Source organism: Ctenopharyngodon idella, chromosome 23 (genome assembly GCF_019924925.1).
Source record: "Ctenopharyngodon idella isolate HZGC_01 chromosome 23, HZGC01, whole genome shotgun sequence".
NCBI classification, from domain to species: domain Eukaryota; kingdom Metazoa; phylum Chordata; class Actinopteri; order Cypriniformes; family Xenocyprididae; genus Ctenopharyngodon; species Ctenopharyngodon idella.
This window is the reverse complement of record NC_067242.1, coordinates 15,319,296-15,342,086: the sequence shown is the minus strand read 5'-3', so window position 1 is coordinate 15,342,086 and position 22,791 is coordinate 15,319,296. Positions and strand designations below refer to the sequence as shown.

The following is a 22,791-nucleotide window of genomic DNA, read 5'->3' as shown; positions in this document are numbered from 1 at the left end:
CATGATTCTTTGTCTGGAAATGAGCACAGACCATGACCCTGCATACAAGTTCACATTCAGATACCATAAAGCTGCAGTTGGTAATCAGCATAGAGTGGCCCAATCTAAGCTCAGCGTGGCCCAGACAGACATCTCTCCACCCTCATTTACAGTCCAATCAGGTGCATATGCCCTGCATCTGTCTGCCTTTTCTCCTTTCAATCTTAAAAAGCCAATTTAACGAGTGCTGCTCAGGTTCGGCTCGCCAATACCTATAATGTTCCTTTAACAGAAGAGTTTGTTTTTAACGTCTGTTATTTCCTACAGAGACATGTTGAGACTAGTTGTTTGAATATAATATTTAAAACTACTCTTTACGAACATTTTTTTCATATTGAAACAGGAAGTTTGGGATGGACACACTGAAGGGCTATAGCCTTAAACTATGATTTGCTACTTCTAATCATAGCACGTGGTATTAAGGAGCTCGTTAGGAAGAAATTCAGATTCTAAACAGTATTTGATTGGCCAAAAACCCATCCTGTGTGTCATGAACATTTACATTATGGCTCCCAGAATAGAAAGACAGTAAATTTTAAATGCATAAATCTGCTAAAGATGAATTCTGCCATTATTCAGGACTGCACTAGCATATAGCCTCAAAGCTAACAGACACACTAAAAGCCACAAAACTGCAATTTAGGTGCATGGAACTGTATATATCAAAACTTTGAAAACTTTTCAACACACATGTATTTCATACCTATACATAGCAATAAATCTAGACTGTGCTGAAAAATTTAAATGCTGTTAAACATTTTTAAATGATACCCTTTAGCACATTATATAATAAAAACTGAAACTGGAAAACTCTAATATATATATATATATATATATATATATGGCCAGGCTATTAGAGAGTCAGAGAGCAAGAAAGAGATAAAATGAAAAAAGTGTACAGTGGGTGTTCTCGAATGCAATGCAGAGCTATGATCTGTCATGATCAATTCAGACTCCCACGACTGTGGAAATTTCCCTCGCACAAGCACGCAGCTGGTTTGATGATTCTCCTAAATGTCTGTCACTGGTAAGAGACTATATAGTTACTTTGCTAAAACAGAGCAGAAATTTAAGGCCAAGCTGGTGTACCCATCACCCATGTGCCTCGTCTTAACGTCATTTGAAACAGCTGAGTTCAAGGTGAGAAAATGAACACATGTGTAATGCATTTGCGTGTGCGTATGGCATGAAGGCCCCGGAGTTATTTTCATTTCCAATGGTGAAATAAAATAATGCACCATAATCTCATGGGTAATTGTCAACATCCCTGGCTGGAGAGGGCTCCCACAGTTTGCGTAGAGAAAAAAAAAGCTAATTTTGGAAGGGACGAAAGTACTGCATGGCAATATTTTCACGGTACCATCATTTTCCAGAGGACCACACGCACTACGACCACATCTTCATTAACTCAAATTATAGCAGGAAGTCAGGGCGGAGACGATACTGGTCTCATTTTTTTTCTTTTAATAAAAAGCGCTCACTCCGTTGAAAATGAGAACTTATGTTCGAGAGTGGTTTTTTGAGGCGGGACGGGGGCAAAATTAATCCCCCTGCTAGGCTAAAATGAGTTAAAAACACATCAAAAGCCAGCTTAACCTTAGAAACCCTCATCGGGGTTTAAACAACAACAAATGATGATTCCACACCATTGTTTCCAAGAGACTCTTTCTTCCCGGTACTTTTGGCTTTGGCTTGGAATCTTAAAAGCCTGTGGTTTTATTTTTAATGACTATGCCATGGATGTGAGGCTGAGATGTGTGTGCATGCATTAAAAAGGAGTATTTTTAACTGTGACATTGCAAATGACTAATACCACTAACAAGCCATGTCTTCCCTCATTAAAATGTATAATCCTTGGGTTAAAAAAAAAAATCAGTTGGTTAATGTTGCTTCGCCTCTTGCGGATGAGAGTGAATGCCACACTAAGAGTCCTGCATCTCCAAACAGTCCCTCATTAACACAGTGAAACGGCTTCTTTTCTTCACAGAAGGGCCATTTCAAAGAGCAGTCTTAAAAGTCTACTTGTTTAGCCAACAGAGCCTGGTGCTATTCAGTTTTTGGCCTATTATTTATTCCATAGCATTCACTAACATTCGACACATATTTATACTTAAGGGTGTCTATATGCATGTATGTGTGAGTGACAGTGAAAGAGAAAAAGAGAGATTGCGGAGTATAGCAGTTCATTGAATGATCAAACAGAAGAACAATCAGCTGTTTTCATGAGAAGCAGAAACTTATACAATCACAATGTTTAATTTTTACGCCTGCTGTAAATACAGCAAGGTTTTTAAATAACAACAACAACTACAAGCTATTCATGGTGCTTGCTACAACAAACATCATTACTGTTGCACATTCTTACAGTTAGAGATTTGTTAAAGTCCATAACTTTAAAGGGTTAGATCACCCAAAAATGAAAATTATCCCATAATTGACTCACCCTCGAGTCATCCTAGGTGTATATGACTTTCTTTTTCAGTCAAACACAATCAAAGTTATATTAAAAAAATATTCTAGCTTTTTCAAGCTTTACAATGGGAGTGAATAATAAATGATATTTTGAAGCCGGACGGACCAGAAGCTAGTGATTGTAGTCTATAAAGTTATAAATATGGATATTTTTCTTACAAAAATACATTGCTTCGCTTCACAAGGCCTTTATTAACCCCCTAGAGATGTATGGATTCCTTTTATGATGGATGTATGTGCTTTTTTGAGATTCAAAATATCGTTTACTATTCACTCCCATTATAAAGCTTGGAAGAGCCAGAATATTTTTAATATAACTCAGATTGTGTTTGACTGAAAGAAGAAAGTCATATATAATTGTGAGATATATAACTCACAATTGCGAGTTTATATCTGAGAAAAGAAAGCAGAATTGCGAGATATAAACTCGCAATTGTGAGGAAAAAAAGGACATTGCAAGGAAAGTCGCAATTACCTTTTTTTTATTTTTTTACTCTGTGGTAGATACAAGCTTCCATATGAATGTGCTGTAACTCTACACCTTTGCTTAATTTAGTATATGCAGACTCATGGATATACAAATTAGTCCCCGCCTCCACTCAATCACACTTGGAACTTGGGGATGGGCTCTTAAATTTGGCAGTAAGTCAAAACCTTAGCAACCACTCAAAACACCCTAGCAACTGCATAGCAATGTGATGAAAAACTTAGAAAAACAGTATACTGTAGCAAACACCCAGAAAACTTGCTGCATAGCAAGTGCTTGGCAATAAAAACCACACAAAACAACTGAATATCAACTACCCAGAAAACCATAGTAATACCCTAGCAACCATTCAGACCACCCTAGCAACTAGATATATAGCAATACCCTAGCATTACAGCAGAGAGTTTTGCACCTGAGGCAAGCACCTGAAGAAAACATAAAATATCAAATTTGTTTTATCATCTCATACTTTGCGAGATAAAGTAAAAAAAAAAAAAAAAAAAAAACATACCAAGGGCAACACATTAATAATATAACATTATTTTGTATGAACAAAGACATAAAAAGCCTTGCCAAACAATACTGCAGACTAAATGTTCTTCACACACAGCACATGGCATAATTGTAAATGATCATATCTGCTAATCAAACGCTGCCATTTTCATTAAACAGGAAAGGGTGTTCGAAGCAAAAGAAAAAAAATTGGCCAGCCATGGTGGCAACAAACTGTCCCAAAATAACAATGTATTATTAACATGCATAGTGCAGGCAAAGGGTGAATCATCCCTTTGCTTATTTATGAGAAGAATCACTGGGCACAGATGAGAGCTCATTTTCTCAATAAAATATATGGCCTCAGACCCCTGGCTGCAGTGTACACAAGCATCCACACATACAGGATCTTTAATAAATGCTAAAACTTCAACATGAACAAAAACCTTAAATGGGACATACATACACATTTTAGAGCTTAACATACAGACACAGCACTGTCAAGCACTGAAAAAATCTTTGTATTCACAGTTAGGAACCTGTATGATTTTCTATACAGTATTTCTTTCCATTCACTGTAAGTATACCATGACCAGCAGCTCTTAAGCTCCAAAAAGAACAAAAAAGCACCATAAATCTTGTCAATACATAATAAGTAAACAATGACAGAATGTTCCTTTAAAATAGTGGTTCTCAACCAGGGGCCCTTAAAGGATTAGTCCACTTTAAAATGAAAATTAGCCCAAGCTTTACTCACCCTCAAGCCATCCTAGGTGTATTTGACTTTCTTCTTTCTGATGAACACAATCGGAGATATATTAATAAATCCGAGCTTTATAAAGGCAGTGAACGGGATCAACAACTATGAGCTGAAGAAAGTGCTTCAATCCACATCCATCCATCCATCATAAACGTACTTAACACGGCTCCGGGGGGCTTAATAAAGTCCTTCTGAAGTGAAGCGATGTGTTTGTGTAAAGAAAATATCCATATTTAACAAGTTATGAAGTAAAATATCTAGCTTCCGCCAGACTGCTTTTTCCGTAAGTTGAATAGGGAAGGCATAGGACGTAGCGTAAGCTTTTTGAACTGCGAGAGTTTTACACTTTCTTCATAAGCTGAATACGGAAGGCAGTCGAATTTTATGAATATACACATTTCTAATTTTGCCAAACTCAAAAACAATTTTATCAGGTAGAATTTGTCAGTATAAAAGATTTTTTAAAAATCCTTATCCAGTAAATCACAAACAAGTGGAAAAATGTTGAGGCCTTGAAATATTGTTGCTGACAATGGGGGACCTTGGAGTCAAAAAGGTTAAGAATGACATTGTTCACTGTATACATTGTCTCAACATCCTTTTTTGTTCTCATTTTCTAATTTACTTCCTTTCCTTTTTCTTTCTTCTTTCCATTGCTACAGCAATATGGAATCATTTTCTCCAGGCTGTGGATATTTAAAGGTCATAAAGGTGCTCTTAAAGGTACAGTACCTGAATCAGGTTCTGAATCACTTGGGTCACTTCATGGACAGGTTACATCACACTCTGCATGTCTGAGAGCTTTCTCACAGGTGTGTCAACAGCTCGTTTTTGGTTCCAGGAGGCCGCGTTCAGATGAGGTGCAACGTTTCTCTCTCTTCTTGTACGTGGTGGCAGGTCAGAGCCGAGTGCAACTGTGGTGGGTGTGAAGGCTCATGGGAAAAGAGAGAGAAGGGTGAGATAGAGAGTTGTGCACTGCCTGCTAACAGCTGCCGTTCCAGCTGTGTTGTAGACTTCTCTCCTTCTCCAGCTTCCTGTTCTTCTGTTATTTTGCTGCACAGCTGCATGGACACGCACCAGCTCCTCGTTACCTACACTGTTTATGGAATTATAGAACATTTGGTCTAATTAAGCACACAGTGTGTGTTTATGCATGTCAGAATCCACTAAAGGGAACAAGGCAATATTTATACAAGCCTCTGCCTGCCTGGAGCACAGTGGCTCGCTTGTGAATATTTGGGGCACGTGTTGATCGTGTTCCACAAAATTGCACAGGGCACATAATGAAAATTGCAACACTGTTGCTTTGCTTCATCGATTTGTTGATCAACCTCCGACAGAACTTGACATTCATAGCTAGACAGAGTGCTTGGAGGGGGCAACGGTTCCAAACATGCTGGAGTAAACATGCATGGCATTTAGGAGCCATTAATCGGCAACCATTATGCCACGGGTACATTTCTCACGGCTGGTTTCACGCATAAGGCTTTGGAAATGCAAATGGGATATATAATCTGTTTTCTTGGTCGTGTTTTGTTTGGTATGAATGCATAGACATGATATAATGTGCAATTTTCACATGAAAATGACCAATTTAAGAGATTAGAGCTGTTAATTTACAGCCGATTTCCAGCATGAACCATGAAACTAAACAAATAATAGCCTCCAAACGTGATTAGACAATCACTTCATAGAAAACACTGACAAGCCTTTGATATGGCCTTCTGAGTGGCAATAAACCATCCTGGTAGAACAAGTTATAATAAGAAGATGTGACAACAATACAGAGCAGTGCCACTAACAATTCAGACTCCATCTACTAAATTAATGAATCAGAATTTGGTTTTTTTTTGTTTTTTTAAATATAACACTTATTTTTGAGCTTGAATGCTAATTAAAGAATGTTCTGGGTTTTATACCTTTAAACTCTGTTCGTGTCTTAATGTCAATATTTTACTTGTCCTACAGCTTTTTTTACGTAATTTTTCTACATTTTTACTACTTAAAATGTTCAAGACTGGTATCAGACAAGTGTGGTAGAATTGAATACTGATTTTGTCTATGCAAAGGTACGCTACTATTCAAAAGTCTGGGGTCGGTAAATTTTTCAACAACCATTACTCCAGTCTTCAGCATCAATTTTACTTATTTTGGTTGTGTTATTAGTTATTAAAACAAAAGTACATAATAAATTACACGGCGTCCATGATTTCCAACAAGAATGTCAAATTTGGACTCGTCTGACCATAGAACACTTTTCCACTTTGAAACAGTCCATTTTAAATGAGCCTTGGCCCACAGGACACGATGGTGCTTCTGGACCATGTTCACATATGGCTTCCTTTTTGCATGATAGAGCTTAAGTTGGCATCTGCAGATGGCACGGCGGATTGTGTTTACCGACAGTGGTTTCTGGAAGTATTCCTGGGCCCATTTATTAATGTCATTGACACAATCATGCCGATGAGTGACGCAGTGTTGTCTGAGGGCCCGAAGACCACGGGCAACCAATAAAGGTCTTCGGCCTTGTCCCTTACGCACAGAGATTTCTCCAGTTTCTCTGAATCTTTTGATGATGTTATGCACTGCAGATGATGAGATTTGCAAAGCCTTTACAATTTGACGCTAAGGAACATTGTTTTTAAAGTATTCCACAATCTTTTTATGCATTCTTTCACAGCTCTGCCCATCTTTACTTCTGAGAGACTCTGCCTCTCTAAGACATCCTTTTTATAGCTAATTATGTTACAGACCTGATATCAATTAACTTAATTAGTTGCTAGATGTTCTCCCAGCTGAATCTTTTCAAAATTGCTTGCTTTTTCAGCCATTTGTTGCCCCCGTGCCAACTTTTTTGAGACCTGTAGCAGGCATCAAATTTGAAATGAGCTCATTTAGTGGATAAAAGTGTAAAATTTCTCCATTTAAACATTTGTTATGTTATCTATGTTCTATTGTGAATAAAATTAGGCTCATTCATTTTATTCAAATTTAAAAAACATCCCAACATTTCTGGAATTCAGGTTGTATATTTGTATCATTTAAAATTTAATTATTGCAGGTTTGCGTAATATTCTGAGACACTTATTTGAGAAAGGTAACTCAGATATGTTGTTGTAAATTTAAAAGTAATATGTTACTTCACTAGTTACTTGAAAAAGTAATGCTCTCCTCTTCTAATCAAAGATCTGAGACAATAATCTGTTGATACTGCAGGTGCGTTACTCTCACATTGTGATTATGCCCATCAAATTATGGCCTCTCATCGCAAACTTCATTTGCACTCCAGAGGTTATCTATCTAATCAAATGTCCTGGGGATGCTGTGATTACAAGCCTATCTAACAGTAATCAATTGAGTGGCCAACAGTGGATGGTTGACAGTTTGTTAAATATAATCATATGCAGGTCTCATCTGCATAATCTCAGTTGGTTTGATCAGCTCATACTTTTTATTACATGCTAAACAGCTGATTATACGTAACGGTTTCTCCCACAAGGAATGTTAATTAATTAACTTGATGACCCATCTTAAGGAATATCTAATTAACTGAGCATTCAAGAGTTCAAGTGAATTTCCCAGTTTCGAATAATTATACAACAGCTAATGACATTCTCAAATATTAACCCAGGTCTATAAAGAGGCAGAGGTCTTTTCCCTGATTAACTAACCTTGTTAGGTGTCATTTTCCACATTAAAGTGGAAATAAGCAATGAAAAAAGACAGATTGGCTTTGTGTACCACAGGGAATGTCTGACATGTACTATATGACACCAGCCGTTCACACACAAAAAAAAACAAGCTAATTCTAATTTCTTCGTTGAGTAGAAAAAAATCAAGGTGACATTCAATTACTCATGATTTTTTGACAGGCTGTGTTCAATTAAAAGTTAACAAGATAAAGATTTGTATGAACTTTGGTTCTCAAGAAGCTTCCCATGCCAGCGCTGTCATAGCAAATACACTATTAATTTAATTCCAGGCCTAATCACTGAAGTATAAACAGGGGAAAAAACACTGATGGATCATAGTCAGTCAACAGTATGATATTTTTGGCCGTAACTGCATTCAATCTAGCTCATTTCATTCATAAAAGGATGTGAATTGTGGGCTGTTATGAATTGAGAGTGCAGAAATTAGAAATCAAATCCTGTCTGACTTTATTCTTGCCCTGCAATCTATGCAGATTAGACAGGGGCAATTTAGTCGCAGCTGCCATGCTCATTTTCCTGCCATTACACTGGAATGAAGTAAGACATTTCATTATTATTTAGAGCAGGAACGACAGCTAGGGGAAGTTGCTAAAAAAATTTTTTGGCCTGACTTAGTACGGTCATTACTTCAAACATCTTAGTTTGAATCAATATCAGTAATGATTCATTCTTTTGATTAAGAGGCAACTCCATCTGTAGGTGTCAGGTAATTACCGCGATGACCTGTAATGAGAATATTTCACAAGACTCCCACTTCCACTTTTCCTTTCTATCTACTCTCTCTCTCTTTCGCTGCTGTAATTACCTCCTGTTCTGTTGAGAGCTGTCCACAGTTATCAGTCACTGACACTGGACTCGGGGCAGGGCTGCAGTGATGAGAGATGCGGGGCCCTACTGTACCTGATCTATCTGAGTGCCTCACAAACCTCATTAGACACATCAACTGATGCTGAGACAGTGGATAAGACAACAATCAGAATGATTTTAAAGCCCTTAAGGAGAAGGGAAAATTCACACGATCCCTTAAAACAACTTCCAATGAGGGGTTTTTATTAAAAAAAAAAAACCAAACTCAAACCCCCAACAGATGAACCCAGTTCTCTTTGCATTCACACTAGGTCTAAAATGTGGTCTCAGATCTTATTTTGATTTATTATTTAAAAATATTTGATGTCATTTATTTGATTTCTTTTTTTAATTCTTTATAACAACAGCTATATAATAATAATAATAATAATAATAATACATGATTATTATTATTAACAAATTATTATTAAAAAATAATGAACCCAGTTTTGCATTCACACTATTCTTAGACTTAAAAGTGGGTTCAGATCTCATTTTGCTCTATTCTTAATTCACTGTATTGGTTTTTGAAACTCTGATTTAAAAAAATAAATAAATAAAAAAAAAAATATACATGAGACATATATCTAAAGAAACGTTGAAATGTCAGGTTTTAAATCATGGCTCAAATTAAAAACAAATATTGTTTATGTAATCTGTTTGAAAAGAGAGATATCAGTCGTTCACAAGTCATCTCATAATCCGCTAATATGTTTTTTTTTTATCCAATCATTTATTTAAAACAACACTAATAATTATATAAATAATAATAATATTATTAAAATAAATTCTTATAAATAAATCAAACACATAATAATAGTAACTTAATATTTATAAATTATTGTCATTAAAAACAAAAATGCTCTGAGATCAGTTCAGTTTTTAATAAATTAATAAAACATAAATATATAATAATAACAATAATAATAAAAATAGTAAGGTAATATTTAACAAACCATGTATTACTATTATTGTTATTTATTTATGATTTATAATATTAATAATAACTCCATATTTAACTTATAAATCATTTATTACTATTACTATTATTATTATTATTATTATTATTATTATTATTATTATTATTAAAAACAATGCTCTGAGATCAGTTTTTGCATTCACACTATTCCTGGATTTAAATGTGGGCTTAGATCTCATTTTGCTCCATTATTCTTTCACTGTTTTAGATTTATATTTCATTCATTTCAAAACAACAACAAAAAAGTGAAAGTGAAGTGACGTGGCCAATTATGGTGACCCATACTTGGAATTTGTGCTCTGCATTTAACCCATCCAAGTGCACACACACAGCAGTGAACACACACACACACACACTGTGAACACACAACCGGAGCAGTGGGCAGCCAATGCTGCGGCGCCCGGGGAGCAATTGGGGGTACCGTGCCTTGCTCAAGGGTCTCACCTCAGTCGTGGTATTGAGGGTGGAGAGAGCGCTGGACATTCACTCCCCTCACCGACAATCCCTGCCGGACCTGAGAATTGAACCCATGACCTTTGGGTTACAAGTCCGACCTTCTATCCATTAGGCCACGACTATTAATTATTTATAACACTTTATTATAAATAAATATTTAAAACATCATCAAAATATCATTAAAACATTATTAAAAACATAATGCTCTGAGATCAGTTCACAGTTCACAGTTCACTCTCAGAAAAAAAAATGGTACAAAAGCTTTCACTGGAACGGTACCCTTTAAAAAGTTTCTAATATGTACTATTTAGGTACTAATATGTAGGTACAGTCTAATATGTACCATTTAGGTACTAATATGTAGGTACAGGTGTACCTTTTGAAAGGGCACCGCCACAGTGAAAGCTTTTGTACCTTTTTTTTCTCTGAGAGTGTAATTTGGAACGTTTACATAATAGCCAGATTCTTCAGTCTCAAACTGCTGAAAAGAATCAGTGTGAAAAAATATAATAAATATTATGAAAAAATATATTCAAAAAAAAAAAAAAAAACATTAAGTATTTAATCTACCTCTAACAGCAACCCATAAGCATAAATGACTAATCTGCCTGTTTAGATAAGGTGGCGTAGTATAATTTAATGTTTTTATTGCAGCATTGCCAGTGTGAACTTTAAGTATTTTTCCTTTCTTTTTCAAAATCTCAGCATGGTATGGTGAACATAAACATTTTATCTCTATCAAAAGGGAAGCCTAAATGGGAAATGTCACACTTTTACTTACTCCAGATAAGATTCCTTCTCTTTTTCTTTTTGGGTCTTTGCCATTTATCTGAGGAAATGAAACGGCTTTTAAATGTTTTTTTTTTCTTTCTTTTTTTCAAGTGGATGTCTTTCATGGATTTGAAATCAGACAGCAGGGTGGACTCACGGCGGGCCGAGTGACTTCACCTGCTAGTTAAGACAGGAACAGCTCTCATGCTGGGTCATGTGGGCTTTGTCAGGAAGACTGAGAGAGTTTCTTTGTGAAAAAGGAGTTTCATCTACTGCCTTTAAAGGTTTCTGAACTGCAGTTTGGCATTAAGGGGCGAAATGGCATTGCTAAAGTGCTCAGCTGTGCTATCAACTGTTCGCAAGGGAAATGGATTTAGTTACATGTGTACCAGAGCAACCTACACATCAGTGTTACCATCATCATCATAAAGAGCTCTGAGGCCTTTGCAACATACCTGTCTATGAACTTTAACAGCCTCCATATTGGATTTCAGCTTTGATGGAACCTCTTCAATTTGACTGAAGTTACAGGCAACCAGATTATCATGCTGACTCCTGTACAGAAACCAACACGGCCATCAAATACATTGCTGAGGAGGAAAACACAGCTTTGTTAAAGGGATAGTTCACACAAAAATGAAAATTACCCCATGGTTTACTCACCCTCAAGCCATTCAAGGTGTATATGACTTTCTTCTTTCAAACAAATACAATCTGAGGTATATTTAAAAATATCCTGGCTCTTCCAAGCTTTATAATGGCAGTAAATGGGGGTCCGATTCTGAAGCCAAAAAAGCGCATCCATCCATTGTAGAAGTATTCCACATGGCTCCGGGTAGTTAATAAAGGCCTTCTGGAGTGAAGTGATGGGTTTTTGTATGAAAAATATCCATATTTAAAACTTTATAATGTAAAATAACTAGCTCCCGGCAGACGATAAAGTGAATTTGCTGCACAAAAGTAACCCCTGACATGATGTATGACGCAGGATGTAGGAGTGGCGTAAGCTTAGACGCCTCTCGCGATTTATACAAATAGGGCTGTGCAACAAACTCAAGCTCCTCTTCTCTTATATCGAAATTCTCTGACATTTCTTTCTAAAATTTCTTGTTTTAGACTTATAATTTGTGACCGGTGTTTTGTTTTGCTCTATCCTCTGGGCTTCAGTGTTCATCACTACGTCATGCGCTGGGTCAGAGGTTACTCTTCCATCGCAAATTGATGCGTACGGCCATCTGCAAGAAGCTAGTTATTATAGTTAATAAAGTTTTAAATATGGATATTTTTAACAAAAATCCATCGCTTCACTTCAGAAGGCCTTTATTAACCCCCGAAGCCGCATGGAGTACTTTTACGATGGATGGATGGATGGATGGATGGATGGATGGATGGATGCACTTTTTTTGCTTCAAAATCGAGCCCCCCATGTACTGCCATCATAAAGCTTGGAAGAGCCAGGATATTTTTAAATATATCTCAGATTTTGTTCGTCTAAAAGAAGATGAGCATCATATACACCTAGGATGGCTTGAGGGTGAGTAAATCATGGGATAATTTTCATTTTTGTGTGAACTAACCCTTTAAGGCTTTCAGACAAAAAGCATTATTTGTCCCCATTTAGGACATCAAGATCATTCTTTAAAGAAAATGTAAGGGGTGTTTGCTTGTGTAAAATCTGTTGCCGCAATACTAGGGAAATCGAGACATACCAATAGGAATCCACACAAAAATTCTGGAATTTCGAGTGAGGATGAAAAATTTCCCCATGAACATTTCGCAGCAGGTAAAATTGGTCATGCGCTGACCAACAGAAAGCTGCTTGGTTTGAAAGTGATTTCTGTGTGAGCTGTGCTTCATGATCACTACACTATAGACATTAGACAATGGACCTTTTTTGCCCATAAAATTTCGCTGAAATTTTGCTAACGTGAGTTCAAAAGAGCCCATTACCCTTAAATGGCTTCAGCACTTCATTTAATGTAAGTTTCTGAGATTTTACTACATTTTTGTTGTCCACCAGGTGAAAATCACATGTTTGATCACTTAGTAACCTATCAAGTTGTCTCAACAAACCACATTATTTGAGCTAGCATTGCAAGTCCACAGAGCAAAAAAATAATATTATGCTCAAAATGTAATACAGGGTTCGTTTAAATCCCTAACCTTTAGTATGAGCAATAATAATAGTGATGCTCGCCTAAGCAAGCACCGCTAATAAACATGGACATGGAGATTTCATAAAAGGCCTAATAACACTGAAACAATGTTGGGCTTGAGAGTCTCAAAAAATGTACTATCCATTAAAATGTTTTAAACATGACATCTCTTCTGTTGTGTCTGAATCTTTTGAAAGGAGTTGGCCGTCTAATTAATCGTCTACAGCACACTGAGCATAACATAACCTTCTCTTCCAGACTTCCAAACAGACCATTTTATGCTCAAATGATCTTGTAGAGGAGGGCCGCATTAGCATGCAACTTTTTAAATACTTTTGTGTTTTATGAACGCCATCGTAAAAAGCTCTGCCTACATTGCCTATTAAAGTACTTCTAATCTTAATTCTCTTGTACTGAGTAACCCAAGTCTTTCATCTTATCTTAGTAAAGAGCAATGAACAGGAAGAGGACCATCATGCTTGAGTTGCATATTCATCTCTAATGAATTCCATATCCCCCACACAAACTTTATATCCTATTAGTGATAAAAACGAGAAGGAGGAAAAAAAGAAAGCCAAGATGCAACATGCCAATTATGAAGATTTTTTTTTATTAAAGAACAAGGTTCTGTTTGACAGTCCTCTTCAATAAATGTTATCTGGTCATTTTCATCAGACTGCATCTAATCAATTGATATTAAAGACCGTGGCTTGCATGGCCATGCAAAACAACAAGATCAACTAGAGCTTTTCTTAATAAAGATTGTAATAACACAGGCCTCGCCATGTCCCACAGTAATGAGACCCCATTTCCTTGCACACCAATTGCATGTCTAGAGAACAAAAAAAAAAAAAAAAAAAAAGGAAAAGAAAAAAAATTAAAAGAAAAGATGGTAAAAAAAGATGAAAAAAAAAAAAAAACCCTTGTGCTTGATTTTCAGACAAGAATTAGAAGACCAGAACTATATGCTGTTCCAAGCTTTCACCAGCCAAATATTTAATATCTGCAACATTTCTGCCAGACATATTTTTTTTTACCTGTGTGAAGTTTCAGCTAATAAAGTCCTAATTGCACCTTCTCTGCTTTCTGTCTTTGGCATTCTGGTATGGGAAAGAGTTTGCGTTAATTCTGATGTATTACAGCTGTATGTCTTAGGACAGCAAAGCATTTTTAGAGCCAAGTTAGTCATCGTCTCCCTGTCTTTGCGTGCCAACCATTAATAAACAAAGTTGAGCCTGAAAGATCCCTCTGGTCTATCTTGTCAAATAGTTTTCTAATTGAAACCCTTTCTCACTTTGTGCAAAACTGATGTACAGTACTTCATGAGGGCAAAAAAATAACTAGAACCAGAAAGAGACACAGGGCATCTTTAGTGAGTAATCGCATACACATAAGATTTTAATACATTTCTTAATTCCTTCTGAATTCATAAACGTGGTCTGCTATGTTTTCTATGTAAACAAAAATTATATATAGATGACCCCACAAAGTATGAAAGATACAGAACCTTTACTTGGACCCCACAAGGACAAAATCTTTTATATGAGACTAAATGTTGACTTAATATACTATCGTCCTTCCCTACACTATACCTAAACCTACCCGTCACAGGAACCTATGTTTTAACATACTTAAAACACATTTTTAAAATGTTGAAACATTCTTATATATATATAAGAATGTTATAAGAATGTTATAACATAGTTATAACATAGTTATAGTTACATATATATATATATATATATATATATATATATATATATATATATATATATATAAGAATGTTAGAATTACGTTAGGTTCCTGTGACTGGTAGGTTTCGGGATAGCTGATGGACCCCATTGACTTCCATCTTCCATAGTATGGAAAAAAAAATGGTATGGAAGTCAGTGGGGCCCATCAACTGTTTAGTGACCCATATTCAGAATTTTCATTTTTGAGTGAAATATCCCTTTAAGGAAAAGCCACTACACTTTAAACACAAAAATCTCAGAAGGCATTAAAATTAAAGGCTAAAATTCACTAGACTTTTATGCAAACCATGTTTATTCACGATATAAAACACTATATTTGACACTTCTCATCTGGGATGATCGCTCATCCTGACCGAAGCCACTAAACCTCACCACATGCCTCTCCATTTCCAAATCCCAATCAGGGGCCCTGTAATTTCACTAATTAGCCTGTGATCTGTTGACAACTTGACTGGATTATGGGGCGGCTGATGCTTTCTGGTGTCTGAGCGTCTGGTGTTGTGTTTGGAGTAATCCACGCTTGTAATCGTTTTCGTTTGCTAATTAAGAGCAGATAATTGCGGCTTGATTTAACAGCATTTTGCTGACTGTTGACAAATTGTTGCAGGCGTGTGCTGGTGGAGGCAGCTGTTAGGGGAAGGCGGAAGACGAGATGAGCTTTCATACACAGCTGTCTGTGTCGGAACGGTTCCCTAACACATGCTGTCACTCTAATCAGCGACTATTAAACTTCAGCTAGGTTTCACGATTTGCAAATAACATTACGGGATGTAGCAATTTGTCCATTTCAACATATTTATGGGGGATATTTTTCAACAAGGCATTTGCTTGACTTCTACATATGTTGCGGTGACATTATACGACGTCGTATTTGCATGATTCTATTATTTGTGCTGTAATTGTTTTGTTTTCCAAGAATTCTCAATACAAAACAATACAGTGTAGCAAAGTGTAATTTCAGAGTATGCCAGCTGCCCTTGTTTTGAACAAGCCAGCTGAGACCCCTTAGAGATGACCACAACATATACGGTCAGATCTGGACGCCCCTGAGTGTCTCATCCATAATGCATTGGCTCCAATAAAGGTGCCGATTAAAGGCTAATTTTAGCAGCTAATTCAGGCGGTACTCAAATATAGGAATTTTCATTTGCATAGATATAAAAAATGAATGAACCACTGGATATATAGTCTGACAACAAGACAAGCCTTAAAGACATCTAATAACAACCTCACGTCACGCTACCTCCCTTCCCAGTGCTCTTATGGAAGTGGTAGGATTGAGATTTTAAAATTGCATAATGATATTATACTGATATATGAGTCCAGGACTGACACCCATGCAAATAATGTGACTTATCTCGGCTCACGTATACACACGCATACAAGCTGTATTTGAACCACAAGTAATGAAAAAGAAAATGTAGAAAGAAAGGCAGGCGTTTCCTTCAACTGCCCTTATCGGCTCAATTTAGATTATTATATTCGCTTTTATCCACATAGGATCGACAGATTTATATGAATACCGTATTGGCAATTATTAAAATAGACAAGGGAACTATTCATCTTGCCGTCAAACTCCATCATTAAACTGACTGACAGCCGGGCGCTGCATCTGAAGCCAATCAGAGGCAACGCGAACGAGTGGGATATGAACACAAACCCAGGTGGATCATTAAACATGCACAGAGGGCAGTTCATGAGTCCTAATGAGGGGTCAGGCTTTAGGTGGGTCACGGCTGGAGGCAGGTTTTCTATCTCATCACATCACTCCTTTTAATCTTCTATTCTCTTAATGAAACTAATAGAGGAGATGTCGTTGATTAATGATGCTCGACAGAGGCTGGGAAGTATTAGTTTGGAATTTTATCGGTCTTTATTTCCTCCGGAGCTACGGCTGTTCATTATTTATGAATGTGACTTCTTTTTTTTCTTTTTTTGATGGACAGAGGGGGTTGCAAAGCCTGTGATGTCATTATTGGCTTAAAGGGACAGTCCACCTAAAAATAAAATAAATAACATCAAAAATATAATTTAGTGTTTTATATATTAGTGTTTTTAGTCCTAACAGTGAAATATGTATGGACAATAAGGCTGCCCCCTACTAGTCGGCTAACCGTTAGTCGACAAGAAGAGGCTTAGTTAACCAAAATTTTATTAATAGCTTAGTCGCAGGAAAAAAAAAATTCACGCAGTCTGTGACGGACAGATTGTTAACAGCTGGTCTATGTGGTAATTACAGTACATCGGGCAGGACATCCAAACGCTCGCCTATCATTCATCGACCTCAAATATGGCTTATCATCTGAAACATGTAAGTAGTAGCAACTTTACATGGCCGCTCACTTTAACGTTAACCTAGAAAAATGTGGGCTATTCAAGTGTTTGTGCGGAGTGCGAAAGCTGAATAGTAGCGCGCTTACTGCATGACAGCTAACATGAAGGCGCCGGCGTGATCACTTGCACTTAAAATACTCTGTCATTTTTAGTCATACAGATAAGAGTAATACATCTTTTGAATCTGTGAAGAATCTAACGTTGTGCTTTTGTAAAGTACTGAAAGCAAACAGGGTGTGCTTTCTGCCGTCTCTCTCTGTGAACTTGAGCGCACCAAAAAAGAAAAAGAAAAAAAAAAGAACCAAAACTCCATGTAAACTTGCCTCACAGACATGAAAAATATATCTATAGAAAGCGAAATGTCTACTTTTAAATGAACCAATTCAAATGGAAAACAAATATTCTCAGGTTATGTAATCCGTATGAAATGTGCATCTACTGTATCTATCCATCCATCCATCCATCCATCCATGATCATTAATCTTGACCGAAGCCTAAACCTCACCACAGTCATACAGGTTTGAAATGACATCTTTAAACTATCCCTTTAAAGAAGGAGAGGGGCCAGGCTGAATAATTACCTGAAACTGAAGAAATGAGTGAAGTGTTTTACGTAAATGCATTGATGTAAAGTGCATACGTGACCAATGTCTATGTGTCAGAATTCGGTACTCACTCGTCCACCTCCAGACGACCTCATAGCTGATTAAGAAGTGGTTGCTGATTAGAAGAGTGACTGTGGATGGCCTGAGTGATAGAGCAAGCAAAGAAAGAGAAGTTCATTAACTCTTGGTGCATTAACAGTGATGAAATGCAATACAAGCCTCATGAATCCTCCCAGCCAATCAGAGCAGGCGAAGAACAGTGAAGGCGAAATGAAGGATGGCCTCGTAGAGGGCAGCACTGTGACCTTGCGGCTCATTAACTCTTTTGCATATGCACACAGGAACCGGGGGAGTGCTGTAACATGGGGTGAGATGTAACACAATCAGTTTAACCAATTATACACGAGCTACGGGGTGAAATGACTATCATATGTGCCACGCCACCTTCTTGATGTGACAGCAGACGATGTAAAAATGCAAAGGCAAAATTTACTGATATCATCTGGATGCGTGTGGCAATGTAAACATATTTACTGAATGTCGAGACATTCACCTGATAACAACTGTGAGAAAAATATAGCAGCTTTTCAAGTTTGCTGGCATATCTCAAAGCAAACATATATAGCTTAGGATTTAAAAAATGAAATGAAAAAATATATCAGCAACAGATACAGTTAAGAGATCAGACAGAGATCAGATCCCCCCCATTTAACGTTGTTATAAGTGAAGTCAGTGCTGACAGAGCTGGTGACAGATTACTTTTACCTTTAACCATGACTGCTTGGCCTCCTTCTCATCTGGCTGAGCTCTAAGGGTCCTCGGTGCCTCCTCCAAGGCATCTCAGCTTGCCTGCAGAAGACTGTCGCAGAGAAAACACACACACAGACGGAATACTTGCTGTAGCTTTCCAAATGGGGAAATAAAGATAGAAATATATATACAAAATATATATACAAAGATAACTAAAATACTGCTGACATAAAGACATACAAAGATAATTAAACCACTATTGAGGAACCCTGAGTAACAGAAAGCGTTTTGCATTTTCAGAATTAAAAACATTATTTGCTATATGTATAAATCAATTTTTTAATGATGAGGACATCTCTGAATGTGTCCAAAGACAGGTCTAAACTTACAACTTTATCTCCAGACATACTGATGATACATTGATGTTTTTAGATATCTTTTGGATTGAAACCAATACATTAATATGCAAAAATATACTAAAAATGAAAAAAAAAAAAAAAAAAAAAAATATATATATATATATATATATATATATATATATATATTTTACTTTATATTTTTATATAAAATTATATATTTTATTATATTTAAAATTATATTTTTTAATATATTCTTTTAATATACACTACCGTTCAAAAGTTTAGAGTTGGTAAGATTTTTTTATGTTTTTGAAAGTCTCTTATGCTCACCAAGGCTGCATTTATTTTGATCAAGAATACAGTAAAAACAGTAATATTGAGAAATATTATTACAAATTTTAAATAACTTGTCTTATTTTAATATATTTCAAAATGTAATTTGTTCCTGTGATAGCAAAGCTGAATTTTCAGCATCATTACTCCAGTCTTCAGGTGTCCTTCAGAAATCATTTACTGTAAATATTTGGTGCCCAAGAAACATTTCTTATTATCAATGTTGAAAACATTCTAATCTTGTGCTGCATTTTTTAAAGGATTCTTTGATGAATGAAAAGTTCAAAAGAAAAGTATTTATTTGAAATAGAAAACTTTTGTAACATTATAAATGCCTTTATTGTCATTTTTGAATAATTTAATGAACTTGCTGAATAAAAGTAATAAAAAAAAACTTTTATATAGTGTATAATAATATATTTACATGTAGGTGTAAAGTGCAGTATTAAATTAGTTTTAAAAAATTAAAGGGATAGTTCACGTCATTCAGGTTCGGTTGAGCTTCTGTTTGATCGCTGATCAATGTTGATATGCGAGTAAAAGCCTAAATTAAAGGGTTAGTTCACCCAAAAATGAAAATTCTGGCAAAGTCATGTTATTTCAGTAAACGAGGCTTCGTTACGTCATAAGTGTTTTGAAAACATTTAGAAATTTCAATGGTTCACGTGATTTTGGCAGTTTGATACACACTCCGAACCACTGATTCGAAACAAAAGATTTGTAAAGCTTTAAAGCTTCATGAAGCACTATTTATATCACTAGATATTGTTAAAGAAAGTCATTATTTTGTTTTTTTGGTGCACAAAAAGTATTCTCGTCGCTTCATAACATTAAGGTTGAACCACTGTAGCCACATGAACTGTTTTAAATATGTCTTTAGTAGCTTTCTGGGCATTTGAAAGTGTTAATTATCTTGCTGGCAATGCAGGCCTCACTGAGCCATCGGATTTCATCAAAAATATCTTAATTTGTGTTCTGAAGATGAACGAAGGTCTTACAGGTGTAAAACGACATGAGGGTGAGTAGTTAATGACAGAATTTTCATTTTTCGGTGAACTAACCCTTTAAATGTTCATCATATAAAGCGATTGAGTCTCTTCAGGAAATTTGGACTAAACCACTCAATTCATATGGATTAGTTTTACGATCTCTTTATGAACTTTTTGAAGCTTCAAAGTTCTAATTGCAAAGGATGGACAGAAATCCCTCAAATTTCATCAAAAAGATCTTAATTTGTGTTCCTAAGATGAATGAGAGTCTTACGAATTTGTAACGACATGAGGGTGAGTAATTAATAAAAGAATTTTCATTTTTGGGCGAACTAACCCTTTAAAAACTATTCTTCCAATCAACCCTCAGTCCGTCCGGGCAGGAATATTTATACAGCTGTTCATAACGGTCATTAGCAAAGCACACAATGAAAAGCTCAATACATCCTACAAATAAATTACTGTACGCATCAACAGTCTGATTCTTACAAATGACTGCTTTCCACTTCCACTATCCAGACACCATGGCTGCTGCCTACAGTGAGGTGGGACATGTCTCAGCTGTTTTAGCTGATGATCTGATGTGACAGTCTCATGATGGTCTTAGTCACTAATGGGAGCCAACATTCCTCAGCATCTCCACCCACACTCAAACAGGGCTTCCTAGAAACTCCCGACAAGCTTAATAAAACATCAATAGTGCCAAACACATTGTATAGCGAATCAATCCGAAGCATCAGCCGGGCTGCAGCCTGACAGGCAAGATGTGATGGCACAAAAACTCCCTGCGCTCCTCCAGTCTCACTGTAGGGACCACGGGACGCTGCGGCCTGACACCAGAACTCATCACGTGGCTTTGATCACACGGAGGGAACCACGCAACGTGTCGCAGCTGCGCGACGAAACGCTACATCTGTCAGATGTTGCTGACAGTCCCGCCCCGCACACTCAGTACAGAGAGGTACTGATCTCTATAAGTGGTGACTGAGAGGTACGCTTACTGACGGATGAAGGTGACCCAGTTTGTAAGGAGAACTATTAGCATAGTTTTTTTGTAGCGCTGGGAGAGAACAATGTAACTTTTGATAAACAAGTGGGGAATTGAGGACAGCATCTGAACTTTGTGTCAGAAATTTGTTCCTCATATGTACAGTTAGAGCTTCTGAATCTTTCACACCGTAGATTTCTCTGGCCTACTAAACTGTAAGATTAGCATCTATATCTGGAAAGCCAAATTAGCCATCTAGTATGGTACAGGGCAACTTATATGAAAAGGAAGGTCTGTTCACTCAGCGGCCATATTTGCAACGCCTCCAGGCAGCTATTTCGGGCATCCAAGACCAAGTCCTACAGCATCTACTTGAATGGGGGAATCCTAAAAATCTTGCAGAACTCACAATTAAATAACATATTTCAAATCAGCAACAAAATCTGACATGAACTGTCCCACAAATGTTGTTTCTTATGCTCAAATAGCATTAAAAAAGCTTATTTTTCAGGCTAGACCAGTCAATGTGCATGTGCAGTCCTAAGCGCACGTCTCAGAACACTGTGATGTCAAAATCGTGTTACATTGTGGTCTATGGATCTGCCTGAAGTGTACATATTGAGTAGACTTGCTCCCTCTATCAAAATCAAGGGGTCAAATAAACTTCCCTCGCCCACTTGATGAAGTTGAATGCACTTCAAAATGGCGACGGGGATTTCCCCAAGAGGAAGTGATTAGGGAAGTTTGTGAGTGTATGCCTAAATGTGGAGTTAAATAGGTTATGAGTTTATGCACCTATGTTGTATATCTAAAGACTTAACAGGATTAAAAATGCTGTAATTTTTTTGTAACAATAATTTTTAGTTTGCATCAGTGCTGTTTTTGTTAACTAACCTACTTAAACTAAATTAAAATCCATTTTCTAAAATTAAACTAAAGCTTAAATAAAATAAAAGTATAAGATGAAATCTTAAAATTAGAATTGAAATAAATAAGTTGAATTACTAAAATTACTAAAACTTAAATTAAAACAAAAGCTAAATAGAAACAATAAGTAATAAAAATAACAACAGCACATAATTACTAAAACTAAAATTAAAATGAAAAATATAATAAAAGCTAATTCAAAATATCAATACACACTATAATAGTATAAATTGTAATAAAAATAACACTTGTTTACACAAAGGGGCTGAAATGCCCACTTTTATCACACAATTTTTCATTTGATCAGGAACATTATGTTCATTATCTTATCAATTCAATGCATTTTCATTATCTGCATCCATTCAAATATAGTGCCTTTAAAAAGTTATCATATGGCTCCAAAGTCAGCACAGGTATGGGCCACTTTTAGGAATCTTATGGTGCTTTTTTCCCCCTTATTTTGTAGCATTCGTTATATGGAAAAGAGTGGCCAGTGCATTGTTCAACATTTCTCCTTTTGTGCTTCACAGAAAGTAACATAGGTTTCTAATAGCATGAGGGTGAGTAAATGATGAAATAAT

At 36.3% G+C, this 22,791-nt stretch overlaps 1 long non-coding RNA gene across 1 annotated transcript in view; it reads right to left on the bottom strand.

The window, feature by feature from the left end:
* Nucleotides 1-22,791, bottom strand: part of LOC127506355 (uncharacterized) — a 43,157-nt gene that overhangs the window by 19,593 nt on the left and 773 nt on the right. Inside the window, exons 2-4 of the long non-coding RNA XR_007927957.1 lie at nucleotides 18,630-18,723; nucleotides 17,936-18,006; nucleotides 11,471-11,570 (exon numbers count right to left, since the gene is read on the bottom strand). This is a non-coding gene — a long non-coding RNA (uncharacterized LOC127506355). The remainder of the gene's footprint in view (nucleotides 1-11,470; nucleotides 11,571-17,935; nucleotides 18,007-18,629; nucleotides 18,724-22,791) is intronic.